The sequence below is a fragment of the Lissotriton helveticus genome, chromosome 5_1 (assembly GCF_964261635.1).
Source record: "Lissotriton helveticus chromosome 5_1, aLisHel1.1, whole genome shotgun sequence".
Classification (NCBI taxonomy): Eukaryota; Metazoa; Chordata; class Amphibia; order Caudata; family Salamandridae; genus Lissotriton; species Lissotriton helveticus.
The window spans coordinates 294,536,706-294,557,432 of NC_136065.1; the positions used below are offsets into that span (position 1 = coordinate 294,536,706).

At 41.6% G+C, this 20,727-nt stretch overlaps 1 long non-coding RNA gene across 1 annotated transcript in view; it reads left to right on the forward strand.

Moving 5' to 3' along the window:
• LOC144753123 (uncharacterized) overlaps positions 1 to 20,727 on the forward strand; it is a 211,610-nt gene that overhangs the window by 33,539 nt on the left and 157,344 nt on the right. The window lies entirely within an intron of this gene.

Genomic DNA, 20,727 nt, shown 5'->3' on the forward strand with positions numbered 1-20,727 from the left:
CAATGAATTTCCATATGTCTATCGTCAGCTAATTATACAGCATATTTCTGCCCCTCCTATTGCTCCTGACAGCTCGCTCTGCAGTCTAGGTTTCCCATTGATGGTGGTTTTTGTGGTGATCAACGTTGTCTAGGTTATATATATATATGTGTGTCTGTGTGTGTCATTGCTCTCAGTTTGAGGTAAAGTACCAAAGGCACTGAAAGTAAATCAGTTAAGGTGCTTGTATTTTAAAAATTAAAATCGCATTACATTTGCTGTGCATTTGTGATTATTTAGCGAAGTTATTTTTTTTTTTGCATGTTGCCTTGGTGAACTTCAAAGTCTTTCAACTGAAGCTTTGCAGCACATTTTTGGCTTTGTTGGTTTACATTTTTTAAAATTATTTTTCAAATGAACTTAACAAAAATAGATCCACATATAGAGAAACAACCCATGGTTAGTGTCCTGTCATATGTTTTGGAGCATTAAATAACAGTTTGTTCACATTTGGAACACAGCAAATTCAGATACATCTTGCTGAAGAATCTATTAATACAGCCTTGTTGCTTGCTGCAGAGGGCTATACTGGTTATTAACGTCCCTGAATCAGAGTTATAACCTGTAACAAGGGAGAGGGCCTTTAACAACCGGTATAGCATAAGGCAGAAGGGCTCCAAGGCTAATAGAAGATTCCATCCACCAAGCACCGAATGTTCTAAATGAAAAAGGGAGATAGAGAAAGATGAACATTGGAATGTTGGAGTAGAAGGTTTATACCACCCATTATAAGCCCCAAGCTACTTCATTCTCTTCAATGGAGCGCCCAACATTCCAATTTTCTGATGAAGCAAATAGCACATCGTTAAGCCCAGCTTAGCCAATTATGCATTATCAAACATCAAAATATTATGGGTCTTATTTAGACCATGACAGACAGACCACCATTCTACCACGGTACGGACAGTCATGACCTCTGCCACCCTGGTGGGAAAAGGTCTGCTCTCCTTTGAGATCCTGATCTGACTAGTGTGGATCAATACTCTGTAAAGGGACCCACCTCCAAGGTGGCTCTCTTTACAACAATGATTGTTTGCTGAGTGAGTGCCATGATAACAGCGCTCCATCTGCAACTTTTCTTGTTCAAAGAAAGAGGGAGTTTGAGATTTCTGAACAAAGTACAAATGGTTCCGATCCACAGTGAGTTTTCTCTGTACATCTGGCAGCTATTTAAAAATGTTCTCACCCCATGTGGGCCATGCATAGATTGGTGTATACAGGCAGAAAAAATGAAGGTGGTGCAACCGTTACTCAATAGGAGGCATGACCACCACTGCAACTGAGTAGTCCTGCGGCATCAGGGATTACCTTTGGTGGAGCCTCAGTGGTAATGCAGCAGTTACCCCTAACCCTGAATAGAATGGGGGAAACTAAGGGTTTGGTTAATTTGGAGGACCTTTGGTTTATGGTGTTCCTCCCGCTCTGCCAACCCTAAATGAGGCCCCAGTCGTGGCCGGCATTAATTGTGTGTGTGGGGGGGGGGGGTCGCGCAGGGGGGGTCGTGCAGGGAGGGGTTTAATACATTTTTTTAAACTACCTTTCAGCGGTTCCCGCGTTTTCTTGGTCTCCTGCCTCCGACAGGAACAGGAAGCAGGCAGCCTCCCTCCCCTTCCCTAAGCTAATCACAACGCTGCAATGGCAGCGTTGGTATTGGTCCGGACACCGACCAGCCAGGCGCCTATGGGGCCACCATTTTCTCCATGTAAGCTGCATGCAGCCTACATGGAGAAAATACAGAGTGCGTATGACTGGTTTGGTCGGCCCCAGAGGGCCGACCAAACAGTCAGCGCCCTCAGCAGTGGGCAAGCCACTCCTCCCCTGCCCTAGACCAGACTGGACCCAAGCAAACCGTTAGTTTTACCAGTTTTTGTTTCTGCTTCTCGCACTGCGAGACAGCAGTGGGGCGACGCTCCTCCGCTCTAATGGAGGAGCCAACTCTTGTGAGGCCCTACTCGTTAGTGCCTGACCTTCTCCCAGCAAACTACCACCATTTCTCAAGTCTGTGACAATCTACCCAGGCCCAACACATTTTGCTAAATGTCTTAGGACAACCCCTACCTGTGTACACCACCTTCTCCCGGGAGAAACCTAGGAAACTTTTTTCAAATAGTATGGTCTGCTCTGATTGTAACTTGAATTCACATTGAATATTTTTTAATATTTTTTTTCTATTAGTGAAATGACAGTGACTGAATAAGATCGTGATATTACGGAAACGGTCAGGCAGAATATGTATTCTTTTCACATTTTTAAGTGTTCTGCTTGTGCAGTGTTTGCTTTTCGTGAATATGTGGCTTTTTCTTTTCATCTATCCTCTTCATTCCATGTTCATTTATATTTATGATTTGTGTATCACAATGACACACATCAGTGTTTCACACCCCCATTTTCAGAATCAAGCCACTGTTCAGATACTGGCATCCTAGTCATGGTGGCATCTGATTGGTAAAAGAGAAGGTACTCCATATTAATACATAAGTCACATTGCAAATTGACAGGGAGTTTGTAAAAAAAAAAACGGGGCACAGTGTGCACCTAGTATTTGTCACCGGTCTGTATGTACATCATGCCTATAGACCCACCTATGCAAGCCTCGTTATAGATAAACTTAGACACCCTTAGTCGTCTTTTTCAAAAAGCAGCACATTTTTCACAATTTTTTTGTCCACGTGCGTCTATTTGGGTTCTCGATTTTTGGAAAAGTTGATAGTTTCAGCTTTTTTACTTTGGATGTGCATTGAAGCAAAGCCCGTTAAAATGCTGCTCTTTCTGTGGCTTTAAAATATGTCGACCTATGAAATCCTTGATCAGCATGCACCAAACCTCTCATCTGCAAGCACATTTAATTTTAGACTATTCGAATTTTTTGAGTCTTTCGTTAAAAAAACGTGTTACGGCAAGAGGCCAAATATGATTTTTCCATTACTAGCTAAAATACGGAACGCCAATTTAGGGGTCACCGTAGGTGGCAACTGCCAAGCCTTGCGTCCTCTTTGCGACCCCTATCACTGTACTTGTGAACCCTGGCTGCAGAGGCAGCTGGGACAGCGCCAGGACCACAAGACAAACAGTGCTTAGAGAGGTGTGTTTATTTTCTATTTCCGCGTGTTGCCTACGTCTCTGCTGGCTGCTGACAGGCATGCTACTACATACTGCATGCAATTCGTGTCAGTGTGCATGCACCCCCTTTGAAAATGACAAAGACACATCTGCACTACCCACCTGTGCCCCTAAGAAATATTTAAACGGATACATTTGTGTCTTGATTTTCTTTGGAAATGCTATCTTCTAAAGTGCCTTTTTATTCTATTTGCCTAAAATTGCATTTCAGTTTGCGCAAATTCCTACATAAACATATTCACGCAATGAACGTGGTGTAATTTGGAAATGAAGATAAAATCAGAGGTTTTGTAGAACTGGTCATGCTATAGAGAGTTATTGCTCACCAGCAAGGCCCGGTCATGTGATGAAGGCTGGGTCCTGTAGTTCGTAGGGACTCAGCACAGTAAAGGACATTGTCAGCCAGGAGGTGGAAAGAAATGCAAAAATTCACTAGGCTAAACAGCCAACAAAACATTATTATTAGGTAGGTGGCTTGTCCAATACTTTCTGTAGCACCACTGAAAAACTGGAAAATAAGTTATCGTTTATTTTCACCACAATGTACCTTTTTAAGTAAAGTAGAACCCTATTCCTTGTGTGACACATGGTGACAGTGGTTCCTGGTTAGTCATTTCTTGGACTTTAGTTTCATGATTTCCCAGTATAGATAACGTAAGCCTAAAATACCCATAATGTGTTGGATAGAAGCAAAGGCCTGCTGAATGTGTCACACATGCTGTAAGGCCACCTGATTGTTATGTATGTGGTGTATATTTCAATTGCAGTCTTCAGATTTCTCAAAATTTGGAATATTTCCTAAAATGATGATACTATTTATTAAAATGGAAAGTTACAAAAGCATGTAAAGGAGTATTTCATGAATATATGATGATACTTCTCAAACTATACAACACATACTTTTACAACGTTGTTTTTAGTTTGCAAGTACCATTACAACGCATTTTTCTATAACGTATACCCTTACTTCGCACTTGCTTTAAAATGCATATAAATGTGTTTACTTCGGATCCCAATTCCCCGCATAGATTTACAACACATTTTTTTTAAAAATAACCCCCAACACTACGCTAATTTCTACATCCATATACTTTACCCTACATAACACATACTCCACAACACTACCCTAAAACACTACCCCAAGCACGACCCTGCCCCTACCCCCAGTCTGCTCCCTACACTGAAACACTACCCTGTACGACCCCCAAACGCTACCCTAAACCTTAAAACACTACCCCAAGCACGACCCTACCCCTACCCCCAGTGCGCTCCCTACACTGAAACACTACCCTGCACGACCCCGACACTACCCTAAACCCTAAAACACTACACAAACACTACAACACTACCCTAAAGCCTAAAACGCTACCCCAAGAACGACTCTGCCCCTACCCCCAGTCCGCTCCCTACACTGAAAAACTACCCTGCACTACCCACAACACTACCCTAAAACCCCTAACACTACTCCTCAAACATAAACCCTTTAAAAATACACAGCCCATCTTACCTCTCTCTCCTCGGTGCACGTCCCTTGTCGCTTGCCCCTGCTTCGATGTTGTGGTCACCAGGTCACCTTCCACCTCGCCGTTTTGTGGGTCGGGCACCACTTCCGGTGTTCACCTGGTGGAGGAATTCAGAGGGGGACAAAGGTTTTGGATAGCACTGCAGGGGCATCTCCATCCGTGGAATTATTTATTTTCAGGGGTTGAGGGAGGGGGGATCAGAAGTGAGAGCTGTGGGAACATAGGGCTTCAGACCCTGCCTTAGACCCCTCTTTGGCGGGCAGCTATTCCAAGACAGTGAAGGCAGCCCGGGCGGTCGGAGTGAAAGGCACTAAAACAGAGGTGCCCCCTGTGACTGACGGCAGGAATATACAATGTTTTATCCGGCTTAAATTTCAAATTCTACAAAACCCTCACAGAGCTAACTCAAGTGTGGGGCTTGCTGGCCACACATGTGGTGCTGCGGAGCACGGAGACCGACATCGTGAAGGCACTCTCAGACATAACCGCTACGAGTAATGCATTCTGTTTGCCCCACAGCTGAGGCCGCCTCCGCTCCACTGCCGTCATCGCTGCCGCCTCGTCAGCCATACACGCATTACAACGCATGTGTTGTAACAGCACATGCAAAGTAATAACATGCTTAGTAAAGGCTATGCGTTGTTACAGCGCATGCGTTGTTATGCTTGCGTTGTAATGGTATGCGAATTTCAAGTCGCGTACTAATGGCTGTTTACCATACCAGAATATATGATGATACTTTGCAAACTAAAACACGGCATACTTTAACAACTTTATTTTTAGTTCGCAAGTACCATTACAACGCATTTTTCTATAACACATACAATTACTTCGCATTTGCTTTAAAATGCATATAAATTTGTTTACTTCGCATCCCAATTCCCCGCATAGATTTACAACACATTTTTTTAACCCCTTGCGTGCTGCGGATGCCCCCCAGCCATCCGACGTCGCAGTGGACGTGTGAGGAGGACGGCCGGGGACCGTCCGAACCCCGCCCACTCGTCATTTAGCCTACACAGCGCGAAAATTCTCGCAGCGCGCAAGGGGTTAAAATAACCCCGACTCTACGCTAATTTCTACATCCATATAACAGCGCATGCGAAGCAATACCATGCGTAGTAAAGGCTACCCGTTGTTACAGGGCATACGTTGTTATGCTTGCGTTGTAATGGTATGCGAACTACAAGTCGCGTTCTAATGGCTGTTTACCATACCAACATTTGTACCCCCTAGTAGAGATAAAGAGATAATAAAGTCAGGAAATAAAGAATGAATTGCCTTGACAGTACCATAAAAATAACTCTCATTTATTAAAAATATCTCATATAATTCAAAGTTACAGTTCTTCACATTTTACTTCATAATACAATTAAGTTAAAACCATGATTTTTTCATGGATGCGAAGACCTTTAGTCTTTTACGTTTTGTGAGTCATAGATGTTAAATAGTACACCACATTTCTTGAAATGCCAAATCTTTTAGCACATAGCCACTGTTATATCATGTACACAGATTTCATCAAAATCACACTTAAAACAAAAATAATTTAAAACAACAATACTCTAACGTGTCGATGCGGCGTTTCGGTGGGAAAGACTGGTTAACGCCACCTTCTTCAGGACAGAAAAAGCAGTATTGCAGAATCTACAGGTTTATTCGTAGTTTTGTTGTGACATCAATTTGGTTAGATGTATCAAAGACTTAATTGAAATTTATGTTGCATGCCCGGTTGTCTATTTTAATGGAATCAACTGTATATTATTAATGAGGTTAATCATTTCCTCACTATTTGTGAATTTGTTTGAAAAGTTTAATCACTTCTGGTAGTGTCCCTGGATCATGGTATATTCTTGTTCACTTTCTTGGTCTCAAGGTATATGTTATCCTAGAGGTTACTCACTTCCTCTATGGTTACTTTAGTCACCATAGAGGAAGAGGTGGTATGCGGAGCTAATGTTGTGATCAAGGTAAGAAGATGTTAATGGAAATTATTTCACCTCGTAAATGGAACATTTATTCCAACATTCGTTGTAAAAGAACACTCCAGGGAAGAAACCTGAAATTATTAAATGGTCTTTTAACTAAAGTCACCATAGAGTAAGTGAGTGACCTCTAGAATAACATACACCTTGAAACCAAGAAAGTGAACAAGATTATACCATGATCCGGGGACACAACCAGAAGTGATTAAACTCCTCAAACAAATACACAAATAGTGAGGAAATGATTAACCGCATTAAGAATATACAGTTGGTTCCATTAAAATAGACAACCGGACATGCAACATAGATGTCAAGAAAGTCACAACAAAACTACGAATAAACCTGTAGATTCTGCAATACTGCTTTTTCTGTCGTGAAGAAGGTGGTGTTAACCAGTCTTTCCCACCAAAACGCCAAGTCGATTCGTTAGAGTATTGTTGTTTTAAATTATTTTTGTTTTAAGTGTGAATTTAATGAAATCTGTGTACATGATTTAGCAGTGGATATGTGCTAATAGATTTGGCATTTCAGGAAATGCGGTGTACTATTTAACATCTATGACTCACGACACATAAAAGACTAAAGATCTTCGTATCCATGAAAAAATCACGGTTTTAACTTAATTGTATTATGATTTAAAATGTGAAGAACTGTAACTTTGAATTATATGAGATATTTTTAATAAATAAGAGTTCTTTTTATAGTACTGGCAAGGCAATTCATTCTTTATTTTCCTGACTTTATTATCTCTTTATCTCTACTAGGGGGTACAAATGTTGGTATGATTGCATTAAAACAGGGGCTTGTTTAATAACATTGAAGGGAATAGTTTATTATTATTATTATTTTCAACCCCTTTCCCTTCGTTTTGAAGGGTTACTCTCTATAGTTTGAATATCTCGTGAAAATACTCCCTCAGATGTCAAAGAGAATAGGCCGTGTGATGTCTCTTCTTGTGATTGGGGGCGTGGGATCAAAGGATAGGACATTTTCACTTATCGACGTGCATGGCTAAAGTGCACAGCAACCTTATCATACTGGCGTCTAACATCATGGAACCACTAATAAAACATTCATTTGAGATTATAAACTCCTACATGATTACTACTGAAATCTTTCAGCAATTTATACAATTATATAAATAATAAACTAGCCTCCCATTTACAATCCAAAGATAGATTTAAAAATCTTGCACAAACGACAATAACCGTTGACTGTAGCTGGACAACACAGGAGAGTCAAAACCTCCGAGAACAGATTGAGGTTATATGTTTTAGTTATCCGCCCATATGTATTTGTTTAGACAAAAGAATGATGTAAATCCCGAGTCTCACTATTATACTATGAGCTTCTCTAGTACATTGACACATGGCAGCCACATTCCTTTGCCTCTTGGCATGACTCTCCCTCCAACTTATTATTCATTTGCAGCCTTTTCACTCTGGGGTTTAAATTGGCCTTCACATGAAAATGGTCTTGATCCTGTTTTACAAAGTTAGAGTGACAGTGCAGTCTTTTACGTATTAAAGAATGTTTCAGATAGTAATTAAAATATTTACTCCTAGTTATCTTCTATTAACATAATTTCATATCGGTCATATCAGTCCGATTCAAAATCTCCAGCTTAGGTATTCCCAAAGCCGCCAACAATATGAGCTGTCACCTAGCAAAATAATACTTCTGTGTACCATTACATAGTACTTCAGACCAAACAATATGTTTAATGATAAAAATAGCGTACCACCTTAGAGAACGCACGGTATATCATAGAAATTAAGCTTAATTCCAACTCAATCAGAAAACATAGTCTTACCCCAAAATATGTTTTCCATAGTCGGGATTCAAAAATATTCTTTTGTTATGGCCATGAGAAGCTGAACGCCAGTGGCATATAAACCAATAACTGAAAGTTTTAGACTCACATTTCCAATAACGAGAATTAGCACAGCTAGTAAATCTAAGTCCAATTTGCTAACGCCTGCAGCATTACCTCATTTGAGCGAGATACATGGGAGGGACTCAGCAGGAGCAGACAGAGAGGGCTATCATTGTAAAGTAGTCACTCATGAAGTTCAGTGTAAGAGCACAAGTGGAGTTGAAAGAAAATCTCAAACAGCAAATGGCTTTAAGTAAGAGAAGAATATTCCATCAGTCTGAACCAAGACTGGATTTACAAAGCGTCAAGCTAATTGGCTAAAAGAGTCTCGTCGAAGAAAGCCAGTGGTTGAAAGGAGCAGGCTCAAAGCCTACTCAGTTTATATTATCATCAATACCTTTATATGACAGTTGTGCTGTTAAAAACCATACTTCAAAATAGGGCTGGCCAGCTCAAAATGCAAAGGTTTTTCCTAAAGATAGAATTATTATATTGTTTGCGATCACAGGGCAATGAGCCCAATACAGGTTTATAAAGGGCGGCGATAAGTTTAGTTACGTCATGGACTGCTGGTCCATCCTTCTGCTCTGCCTCACTGAGCACTGAAAAATGGAGCTGCTCCATTGCACTGAGTAGACTATCTCCTGAAGTGCTCTGGTGTCACGCCACCATCCGTAATTCCTTTTTTACAAATTGCTGAAGAATTAACTGAGTTTTGTTTCATATTTTTTTATATTTGGAAAATTATTTATCAACCCCACATTTGTGCTTCCTTCCATTCAGGCACTCCCTGCCAAGGAAGAGGTTTTCTTATTGGAGAGCGTTCAACAATAACATAATTACCTTTCATCAATTGCTGGGTTGGATCACATTGTATTCATGTGATCACTACAGATGGTAACTGTGTACCAACTTTCAGAACTCTAATCATTCATGTGTGTATTTTACTTCACATGCTTGATATAGAACTTATGTTAACATTGAGATGTAAACTACACCAGTTGTGGCAATTGTATGGAGTATTAGGCTACTGCTGCACAGTGTACACTCAATTGGGTGATTTTGTTTGCTATATGGCGCTCCTAGACGTGTCTCACACTTTTTTATTATTAAATGCTATCCCTCCTGCGGTGCTTAAAGAGGAGAAAGATTCACCTTACTTCCCCTAAAACCGATCCTATAGATCGGAAAATGATATAATCCAAAGCTCTAGCACACACAATCTCTTATCTATGTTTAAGTACAACAGTAATCCATACATATATGTATATGATAGACCTGGGCAGAGGGGGGTCTCTCTGTGATATTCAGGAAGAAATTTCAGGTGAAGATGTCCAAAGTAACGCTGCCTAGCTGTGAAGCAGCCTCTTTCAGTATGGCCATTAATAGTGCTAGCTCCATTGCAGGGCTTCTTTTGTATAGACCCCCTGGCCCGGCGAGAGCCTTCCTTGATGAACTAGCTGAGACAGTGCCCCCTTAAACTATCCGCTATCCTAACTTTATTTTGTCGGGGGATCTGAATCTTCATTTGGAAGATAAAGATAATAGAGAATCCAAGGAGCTGATTCAAGGGTTACAGGCGATGGGTCTAACACACCTGGTCAACACCCCTACAACACCCCTACACTCAATAAAGGTCACACGCTTGACAACATTTTTACTAACAGTGCCCAGGTAGAAGCTTTGCTACCTGTACCTATAGTATGGTCTGACCATTTTATCCTCCCTTTCAGGCTCACTAACACTAGAAAGGCCCCCTGAAATTCCGGAAAGCGTCCTGTGCCCTTTATGGTTCGGAAATGGGATGCGTTAAGTACTGATGCCTTTGGGGATAAGCTGGTGTCAAGTATCCCAGTTTTAGTGACTGAAGTACAAACAGCAGAGGGGCAAGTCTCTCTTTGGATCAAGGAGGCAGTTGACTCTATTGTACCCCTGAAACCAGGTAAAAGTACCCGCAGAACTCCTTCCGCGAAATGGTTCTCGTGGAACTGGCTCTCCTAAAAACTGATTGTAAGCGCCTTGAACGCCGATGGAGGGGGAACTATCTTAATGAGAATAGGGTGCTATACCTGGCTGCTCTCAAGCTGTATCATCAACACATTAGGAGAGTACGGAGGGAGTTTTATATTGAGCACATTGAAGCAGCTAAAAATTCCACTAAGAATATCTTCAATGTAGTGAAATAACTGTCCTCTTTAGATCGTGTGACAGCTACACTGCCAGCCTCTAATGACTATTGCAATAAGGTTGCAGACTTTTTTATGAGCAAGACTGATAGCATTTACGCTTCCTTCCCTGAAAGTAGTAGGAATCACATCCTGCCTGGACTAAGCGAGGTTCTTAAACTTATGGAAGCGGTTAAATCTGGGACCCTATCCCCTCAAAATATGTGAGGCTAGGGAAAGAAGAAAATGCTCCGGTTCTCACCAAGCTCCTTAACCTGTCTTTTAGTTCAGGTGAGAATCCTAGTAATTGGAAGCATGCCATGGTGGTACCAGTGTTAAAGAAACCCTCCCTAGACCCTGCTCTCCCAGGAAACCTAAGACCTATATCTTTACTACCCTATGTGGCTAAAATCACGGAGAATCATCTTAACAGTCAACTGTCCTTATTCCTGGAAGAGAGACAAGAACTCCGTGAAACACATTCACGGTTTAGACCTCGGCACAGTACAGAGTCGGCCCTTCTTCTTGCTTCAGAGGCCTTGTGAACTACTGCGGATGAGGGAAGAAAGACTGCTCTGGTCCTTCTAGACCTGAGTGCCGCTTTTGATACTGTCTCCCACGGCCTTCTTTTGGAACGGCTGCGGGAGGCCGGGGTCGGTGGAGGGATATGGAGATGGATTAAACATTTTCTGGAGAATATATCCTTCCAGGTTCTACAGCATCCTTTTAAATCTAGAGTCTGTCCTCTGTCGCAAGGGGTGTCACAGGGTTTGGCTCTCAGCCCTACCCTATTTAATATCTATATGCGCCCCTTGGCAGATATTATGTTGAGACATGGGGTAAAACTGGTGTCATATGCTGATGACACTCAGTTGATTGTCACCCTGGAGCAAAAGGAGGCATTAACCGCTGCCAAGTTCAAGGTATGCCTGGGGGAGCTTGCAAATTGGATGAAGCTCAGTTGTTTGCAGCTGAATGCGGGAAAGACGGAGGGGATGGTAGTCGGTAAGCAGCCTTGTCTTTGGTCACACTTGTGGTGGCTGGAGGAGCTGGGACCATCTCCAACCCCCAAGGCCAAGGTCAAGAATCTGGGAGTATGGTTCAACGACTTCCTTTCATACTCCGAACAGATATCAGCGGTGGTTGGTGCCTGTTTTGGCATTCTTAGGATGCTGCGAAAAATCCTGGCTCTTCTCCCATTAGATGCTAGTAGTACCATTATACAGGCCCTTGTTACGTCCCGTCAAGTTTACTGCAACATCCTGTACCTAGGGGTGACGCAAAAAAATCTGAACATCCTGCAGAAGGTTCAGAATGCTGCAGCTTGTTTAATTCTGAACATTCCTAGACGGGCTTCGGTGGGGGAGGCCTTGAGGAAATTACATTGGCTTCCCATACAGGTCAGAGTCACCTTTAAAACCTTGTGTTTCAGCCACAGGATCTTCAATAAGAAAGGTCCTAGCTTCTTGCACCCCCTTCTTACCGCCTATAGACCTGCACGTTGCCTAAGGTCCTTGGGCACAGCAAAGTTGATTGTGCCTAAGGTGTGCAAGGTAAGGGCTGGTGGGAGTTCCTTCGGCTTCCTTGGGGCAAAGGCCTGGAATGACCTCCATGCTGACTTAAGGATGTCCCTGCCTGAGACTCTGTTTCGGGAAAAACTTAAGACGTGGCTAATCCAGTATCCCCCTAGTGGCCGGAAATAGCCATTCTGTAGCTGTTCCTTGGGGGCTCTGGCTGTAGGGTGGGTGGGTGGCTCTGGTTCAGCTATGGGTACTAATTTGGTGTACTAGCGTGGGGACACACCGTTGGAGTAACCAGACGCTCTATAAGCTGTATAATATTAATAATAATATACCAAAATTAACAATTCACATTTGAGTGTTTCTTTTTCTTTTCGACCAATTAGCCTCATGACTTCTTCAGGGCTGAAATATAATAAGAACATTCCCAACCATAATGTAGATTCAATAACAAAACTCCTCTATATGTCACACGAGTCCGATGATTTTTTTATGTGCATTTGAAATATTGCAGTACACTGTGAAGACATTATGGAAACCCATGCAGTACTGTCTGATAGGTTATAGGACATTGCCTTTTTGTATTGACTACAACTAATAATCCACATGATTATATAATGTTGAACATCCAATCATATTTCTTTATTGAAACCATAAGGAGCGTGGCCCCATCTCCAGTACTTCCCCTCAAATTAAGTTAAAATAACACCTGTGTGCCCATTTTTAAACCACTTAAACCAGGAGGAAGTAAACAATGTGCACAATTTCTATGTAGTGACTCAAAGTGAAGGGAGCCAGTGTCCCATTGCACTGTGCTGTATGCTGTGCGTGGGCAGAAGCACAATGTGATTAACAATTTAATAGATCAATGGATGAAGGCCTCTGACCAAAAAACCTATAGGATCCATTATTAATATTATATAGATTATTTTTAAAGTAATTGCCTGGTCAGACAGATAAAGCTGTTTCAAAGTCCAGACCTAAAATTCTGTCTGTACACAACATTAAGGAAGTAGGTGTCACAGCTCTGTGTACCCAAAGTGAAGTGGCACTAGGCACCTAAAGGAAGCTGGAAACACTTATTCAAAGTTATAACCTTTGATATATTTACCATCTTTGGGTACATGATGCTCCAAAATCTAACCGCATGGAGGCATTGTCTTACATAACCCAGGACACCAGAAAAACTGTAGAGCAACCATTACAAATGATTGTGAGATACCAGAATCTTGCTATAACTTGGAATCAACCAACTTCAGTTGCGATTAAAGCAGTTTCCTCAAACGTTCAGAGGAACTTCGCCGCATCTTCAAAAAGCCTTGGTGAACTCAATGGAAAATTTCAAGATACTTTGGGACACCTCTTGCTACCTTGACAGTAACTTTGTATCCTTGCTTTGCATCATTAAGAATAACACTGATATTATAGCGGTTGGAGCTGGTTGGCAAAGATATGGGTCAGAAATAGTAAAGCACTATTAAAGGAGCATCATATTAAGAGCTTCCATATGTCTGTTCCAACATGCCCCCATTCATTTGCATACTGCCAGGCATCTTTGCTATTTTACACTGTTATGATAAACATATTTGAGGTCATATCTTGTTAACATTATGGACTGAAGATCTGTGTTTGTGACGGCGAGCGCATAACTAACTGCCCTAAGAAGCAAAATGTATAATACCCACGTATTATTTTGGAAAATGAAACTTAATTCTCAACAGTGCCCCAGAGTATTTGTAATTTCTTTCTGTTATATGTGTTTGGTTCTGTCCAACACACCTCTGTCTATGAGTAAGCCGTCTTTGCTTCACCACTAAGGTCACCGGAGACAAGAACATTTATTGGAGGTTTTGAACCATTGGCCCAGGCCCATAGAGTAGAGGGGCTTTTACACCTTCAATGCCGCTTGGTGCTGCGTACAAGGAAACTGGCTAACTTGTGACAGAGCGCCACTTCCTTTAATCCCCTTAGCTACTAGCAGTTTGGAGGTATCTCCCAGCATGTCTTGCGTTTCACTGTTCAATAGAAGTATTCATTTTATTCTCTTAACTGCATTATTGGAGTTATTTATTTTATTATCCGCAGCTCCCCACCGGTGGGAGTTGCATAGCACTTAATCGAAGTAGGAGATTGAATCGGTGATCGCAGCTCCCATCATATAGAAGGGCTTGAAGTTCTTCATGATGGATCAGTCATTAAAAAAGGCTTTAAGTACGAAAAGGCTGCATTTGTTTTCTGGTTAGACTACTAATACATTATATGTGGTTTAATAACTTACATTTTAGCCTTTGTCCATCAAATAGCAAGCATAGTGGAATATTCCTAACCCCCAGAGCCCAGAGAGAGATCTCATGCTCACTGCCTGGTAATGGGAAATGATTTTTAGGTCTGCCTTGAAAGGCCCATTAGGACCTGAAAGTGCATACCTTTTCTCAGAGCTGCATGAAAGCAGCTTTTGGGACAGTTTACTTAAGCGCTTTGCGAGGAAGTTTCTGTACAATTATTGCTGAACGAGAGAATCCCACAGATCATTTTACAAATGATGTAAATGTTATGCTATGCCTATTCCAAAGGTTTATAAATATATTTCACAATTGATATCACATTTTTGTTTCTTTGCAGGAGTCACTCAAGTAAAAAAGACAATTTTTACTGTATTGTATAGCATTTTGAGTGCCCTTCGAAGAGTGGCAAGACAAAGTCCATTAGGTAGTAACTCCTAAATGTAACCCTGTGCTAACCCCAATCCGATAGCCAAAATGCACTGAATATTACCATCTACATCTTTGTAACATCGTATTGCGAGGGAAACATTTTACCTCAACAGAGCTTCTTTTTATCATTCAGTTTTCTGGTACCATACCTTATCTACATGCACCAGTAATAGAAATTCTTAAGTAGGTTTCCTCCCTCTCTGGACCTTCTTAAAAGTTGGCTGTTTTTGGTGGGTGGATACTGAGTATTCAAACAACAAGAATCTGGCTATCAGGGCACTCTTCAATCTTTTTAGTCAGGCTGTTGTCGGGGGGGTGTTTACCTCACCCCAACAACTGTTTCAATAATTACACAGTCTAATCCGGTCCTCTATGCCTAAAATATTATATTGACTTCATAAAAAAGGAAACAGGAGACAGGTGTGTGTCAGAACACTCACAACAACACATACAAATAACATTAGAATATGTGTCCCACCAAAAATGTGTATGAAAAAGAGAAAGTACCTCACATGCGCACCACCAGAGGAGCTACTGGCAGGTTCTCACCAGCTTGCCCACGTATTTATCATCATTGGCAACTTTCTCATGCAAAGTGAAGAAATATATAGTGTCCAGTAAAATAAAATGTGTGGAGGTGTACTTAGTGAAAGAATAACTAAGAAGAAAAAGAAAGAAGAAAAGACCCAGTGAAATGCAAGAGACAAATTTGTCTCAAACAAACATTCAAAATGAGCTAAGACTCACATACACAAGTTGACCCTTTATTCCAAAACACAGCATCTTATATACCCGTTTGAAGTAGGCCAACATGTTTTATTGCCTATTTGTCAGGGGTTCGAGGTCAAGAATCACCTCACTGGACATCTGACTGTATACGTCGAGTGACTGACAGACACACAGACACACAAACAATTATGTTGGTTAAAACCACTGTTTGCCACCTCCTTCAGAGCAGTTACTGACTTAAAAACACAGATAGAGGCATAGCCCCAGATACTGTATCTCAAAAGGCGTCATCGTTTATATTTACCAAGTGGGAGCCACGGACCCACGTACCAGCTCCCACGATGTCAAAGGGTGTGTACTTCTTACACTTTATCCCTTCTGAAAACAGCACAACTGTTGCTTAAAATTATTTATCTGTGGAAACAAGCATATCTTTTACACATATAACTAACAGCGTTCAAACAATGCACACTTCAGAACTCCACATAATCATTAAATATGGAATGTCTGCTTTCCCCAACGTTAGAGGGGTAACTATAAAACCCAATCTCGATAGGTGCGCTAGTATCCACACGCTCATCATAACCATGCATACATGTGCCTGCCTCAATATACTTCAATCGGCTGAATAACAGACTATTTTCTGCTGCCCGACCACTTAAAAAGAAGAAGTCCTAACCCAGCACGTTTCCAAGGAGTAAACCTTCAACCATCTATCGTTAAGTTTGCTTAGAAAGGTACTAGATTAGAAGTCCTCTCCTGGATACTGAACCAGGGCTAGCACAACATGTTCAGTAGGAGGCCCCACTTATATATTGAAACATTATAAGCACTGCACATTCTCCTGGAATCCTCAGCTTCTTCATGAGAAAATCAGGCTTAGAATTTGCTTCGGAAATCCTCGTCCTCTTCATAGAAACAGGCCACAAATGCCACGTGCCTCTGGAGCACTAACGATTGCAGGCTTAGCTTTGCATGCCTTGGAGACTTCAGCATCCGCATTGAAGGGGACCTAGATAACTGATACACAAGGAGATCGCACCCTCTATACAGCAGCAGCCCTTGTATACTGAGACATTTTAAGACATGGGTAAAGTAGGCTCTGGCCCAGGGCCCCAGCCTTTGAGCCCCCCTTGATAGAGACAGCTCTGTTCTGCAGAGTTTTGTCCTGATTGCCTTGAATAATTCTTAAACAGATGGTTTTAAAAACCGTTTTCCTTTAATTTAATGTGGGTGATATGTGAGAATTTATTACAGACACTTTGCAGAGAAATGTCATGTTTATGTTTCATGCAACTTCTGTAAAAAAGTATCCTTCAGGTCAAAACAGGACCTCACATGTGAGAAATGGGAGGGTGTCACAGAGAACATTTGCAGTAATGTTAGTGAACTGCTGCTGTGTTACAATATTGAAAACACAAGTCACTATCCCAGAATATTAGATGCAAACACATTTAGAATTTGGACAGAGTGCTTGTGCACAGCCAATGACCTGATCAGAGAGGTCATGAAAAAGCTGAAATTGGTTCATAAATCCCAAGCTGGTCTGAACAGGGGGCCCATTTGGCCCAGGGTCCCCAAAATCCTTAATATGCCCCTGCTTTTATAGCATGCGCTGCAGCCTTGATCAACCATCTATATGACACCTGACCTAGCACGCCACGTGCTGCAGGTGCCCTCAAATATCTAATCTTCGGCACAGGTACCCCCAGGAGTTTTTGAGGATACATAGAGTAGCAGAATGTGTCCCTTTTCTCACCATTTATAGCATCAATTGGAATCCACATGCGTCGCACTTCTGAACCAGCGACAAATCTGCCCCTTCCGCTGGTGCTCCAGCTGTTCGTATGTACTTTTTGAACGGTAAGTGAGCGGGCTGTGTGCGCGTGGGCGAGAGGCGGCGAGAGAGTACGTCGATGGGCGGGAGGGAGGTAATGGAGTCCGAGATGGGCGCACCGAACGGGTCCTGTTTATGAAGGCTTGCATGAAAGGCAGCAGCGTCTCTCATTTCACTGCACTAGGCCAAAACAGTGCGTTTCTTATTTCAGTAACTGCGATCTTCACCGAGGTTAATTTCCATGACGAGCTGCAGACCACGCGCTTAAAGGATTTATCTAATTAGGGTGACACTTTTCTTTAAAAAGGGATATTGAGCTGTGACTGGCAGGAAGTGGCAGTGGGCACTGTGAGGGAGGCTCTTGTTCGGGCGTACAGTTTGTACAACAGCTCGCATGTTGATGCAGTTTCATTCTTGTGGGTCGCAAGGCCTTGTGCTTGGTGCTGGAGAAAGGCTAACTGCTTCTCACCCCTGTTTGAAGAGTTGGATTTAGCTGAGAAGTAAGCTCTGTGTGGAGCTATAGCGCATTATATAAGGCAGTACTAGCCTGTGCTAACATCGACACATTTCAACGCAAGTGGAAAGATAGGACTAAAGTGACTGATTTTTCCCCAGCTCTTATATCCTCAAACATGCCCCAGTGCTTAATTTCTTTTACTTCTCCACTGGTAAATAAATCCTCTGCTGAAATAGTTTTAGTTTCCAGCAGAAGGCCACTTTTGGATTTATTTAGAATTTAGAAGGCCGGGTACTCAGCCACAAATGTGGCACAGTAATCTGCCCGCTTCATGAGAATAAATAAAGACTACGCAGTGAAAACCAACCACTGGTATGGTGCCTATTGTGGTGGGAAAGGGGGGCAAAGTTTTGTGGGGTGAATCACACGTGATATGCCTACTATGTGGCAGAGTAATCTGCCTACTAAACTAATGGTCTACCTGCTCTGTTTAGAGTCAGACCGATCGTCATGTTTCCACCGATGGTGCCCCCGCGGACTCCACGGGTAAAGCTTAGACAGATGTGCTAACTAACTTTGGGCCGTCGGTCTTATAGGGTGACCAACTGGCATAGGTGCAAATTCAGGGAGGTCAGTGTAAACATTCAGGACAAAGGGTAAAAGTTCAGGGCAAAAATTTAGGACAAAACATACATTTTAGACATAATAGAGGAGGGCGTACAATAGTATATAAGTAAATAGACAACCAAAATAAGTACAAGTCAAAATAAGTTTATATAAGTTTCAGACCTTCGTGCACTTCACAGTTTTTCAGTATCCCCGCAGCTTTGCAATGTGACATCAGACCCTTTCTGCAATCAAGATTTGTACATGAGAAGGCTCACCACATGTTGTCACTATAAAAGGGCCCATTGTCATTCTATCTATGATAATCGTCTGCATTCTCAGAATTATAATGGGCTAGTCCACAGTCTTTGCGAGGTCCGGGAGGGGCTGCTACAGGCAGCCTCAGTCTACAGATTAAAAGATAAGTGGGAGAGGCCCAGTGGAAACTTTTAAACTCATGGGGCCTCTCTCAGGGGAACAGCATACCTTCCTGAAATTCCCCAATTTGATTTTAATATGATGTCTGTAAGGCGTCCGTAATTTGGGATGCCTTACAGACATCATACTAAAATAACTGACGGTCCGTGAAATTTACAGATGGTTGATCACCCTATGGTCTAAGCACCTCGGAGTATGCGTCCAGTTTAGGGTCCACAATCTGACATACTGGTTTTTTAGGTCTGGAGATAGTCAGATCTTTTAATTTTACTAAAATGATATCAATACCAGACTTAAATGGGCTTTCATCCTGTTCTCTTCATCCATTGGTCAGTTGCTGTGTCATTCGCATTTTGCCTCCTCCCACTACAGTGTACAGCATCGGGCAGTGGATTAGCCTATTTACTACACTGTCTAATTGCCCTCTGGGTAATTGCGTTTTCCTCATTCACAAGGAGCACATCCACGCACAAGGTAGTTTACTTTATTGTCAGTGTTTTTGTTTTTACTTAATTGTTCATTGTTGCCTTTGTGTTTACAGCCTATGATAGCAAGATGCTTTCAACCTGATATGAGCACAGGGCACATTTCAGTTTCATCAATTCCAGCTCCTGCTAATGTTGTTCTAAATTCCTTTTAGAATGGCCCCTTTTTTTTGATTTCTGATTGCTGCTGTTTTACCACATTGTGTCCATTTAAAAATTGTCTTCATCAAGTTGTCCTCTTTTTTGTATGCACATAATGAAGTGCATTTCCAACTGCCTCCTATATGTCATGTTGGTTGTTTTACTTTAGAACTTCCATTACACTTGTATATCAATTTAGTATCTATGCCCCACTTGTATAGCTTTATAGTTTGATTTCAGTACTCTTGCATGTTGTGCTTACATAGACATTGAACTAATATATTACTAATTAAAACGGAGCTGTATCTTTTAATTATCTATCTTTGCAACCTTATCTGTCAGTCTACCTACCTATCTACCTGTCTGTCTGCCTGTCTGTCTATCTATCTAGTTATCTATCTGCCTGTCTATCTATGAAACTATCTATCTATGTCTATCTTTGCAACCCTATCTATCTTTGCAACCCAATCTATTTATATTTGTATATCTATCTTTATAACCCAATTTGTCTGTCTGTCTATCTATCTCCCAGTTTTATCTGTCCATCTATCTACCTGTTTAGATTTGCACCTGTCTAGCCACATTTCTACCAATCTATCCACCTGCTGATCTGTGTCTAGCTAACTGAAGGTGTGACACACTATCTCTGTCTGTGCAACCCTATCTATATCCATCTATGCAACCCTATCTATATCTATCTTGCCAGCCCTATCTATATCTATTTTGGCAACTATACCTGTATCTATCTTGGCTACCACATCTATGTCTAACATAGCACCCATATCTATAACTAACGTGGAACCCATATTCATCTTGTCAACCCTATCTATCTATTTGCAGATCTATCTTTATCTGTTGTTGCAAACCTACCTATCTCTCTTCTCCCTCTTTGCAAACTTCTCGGTCTGTAATAAAGACTTACAAAAACATTACTAAACAAGCATTTGCAATGTAATAGGTCTCGTATTTGTAAAAGTTAAAGCTATTGGCGTTATACATTATAATGTTTTTTATTTTATGCTTGCAGTGCAGTGAGTACTTAACAAAAAAACTGCACCCGACACGCAATGCAGTCGTTCTTGCACTTGTGAA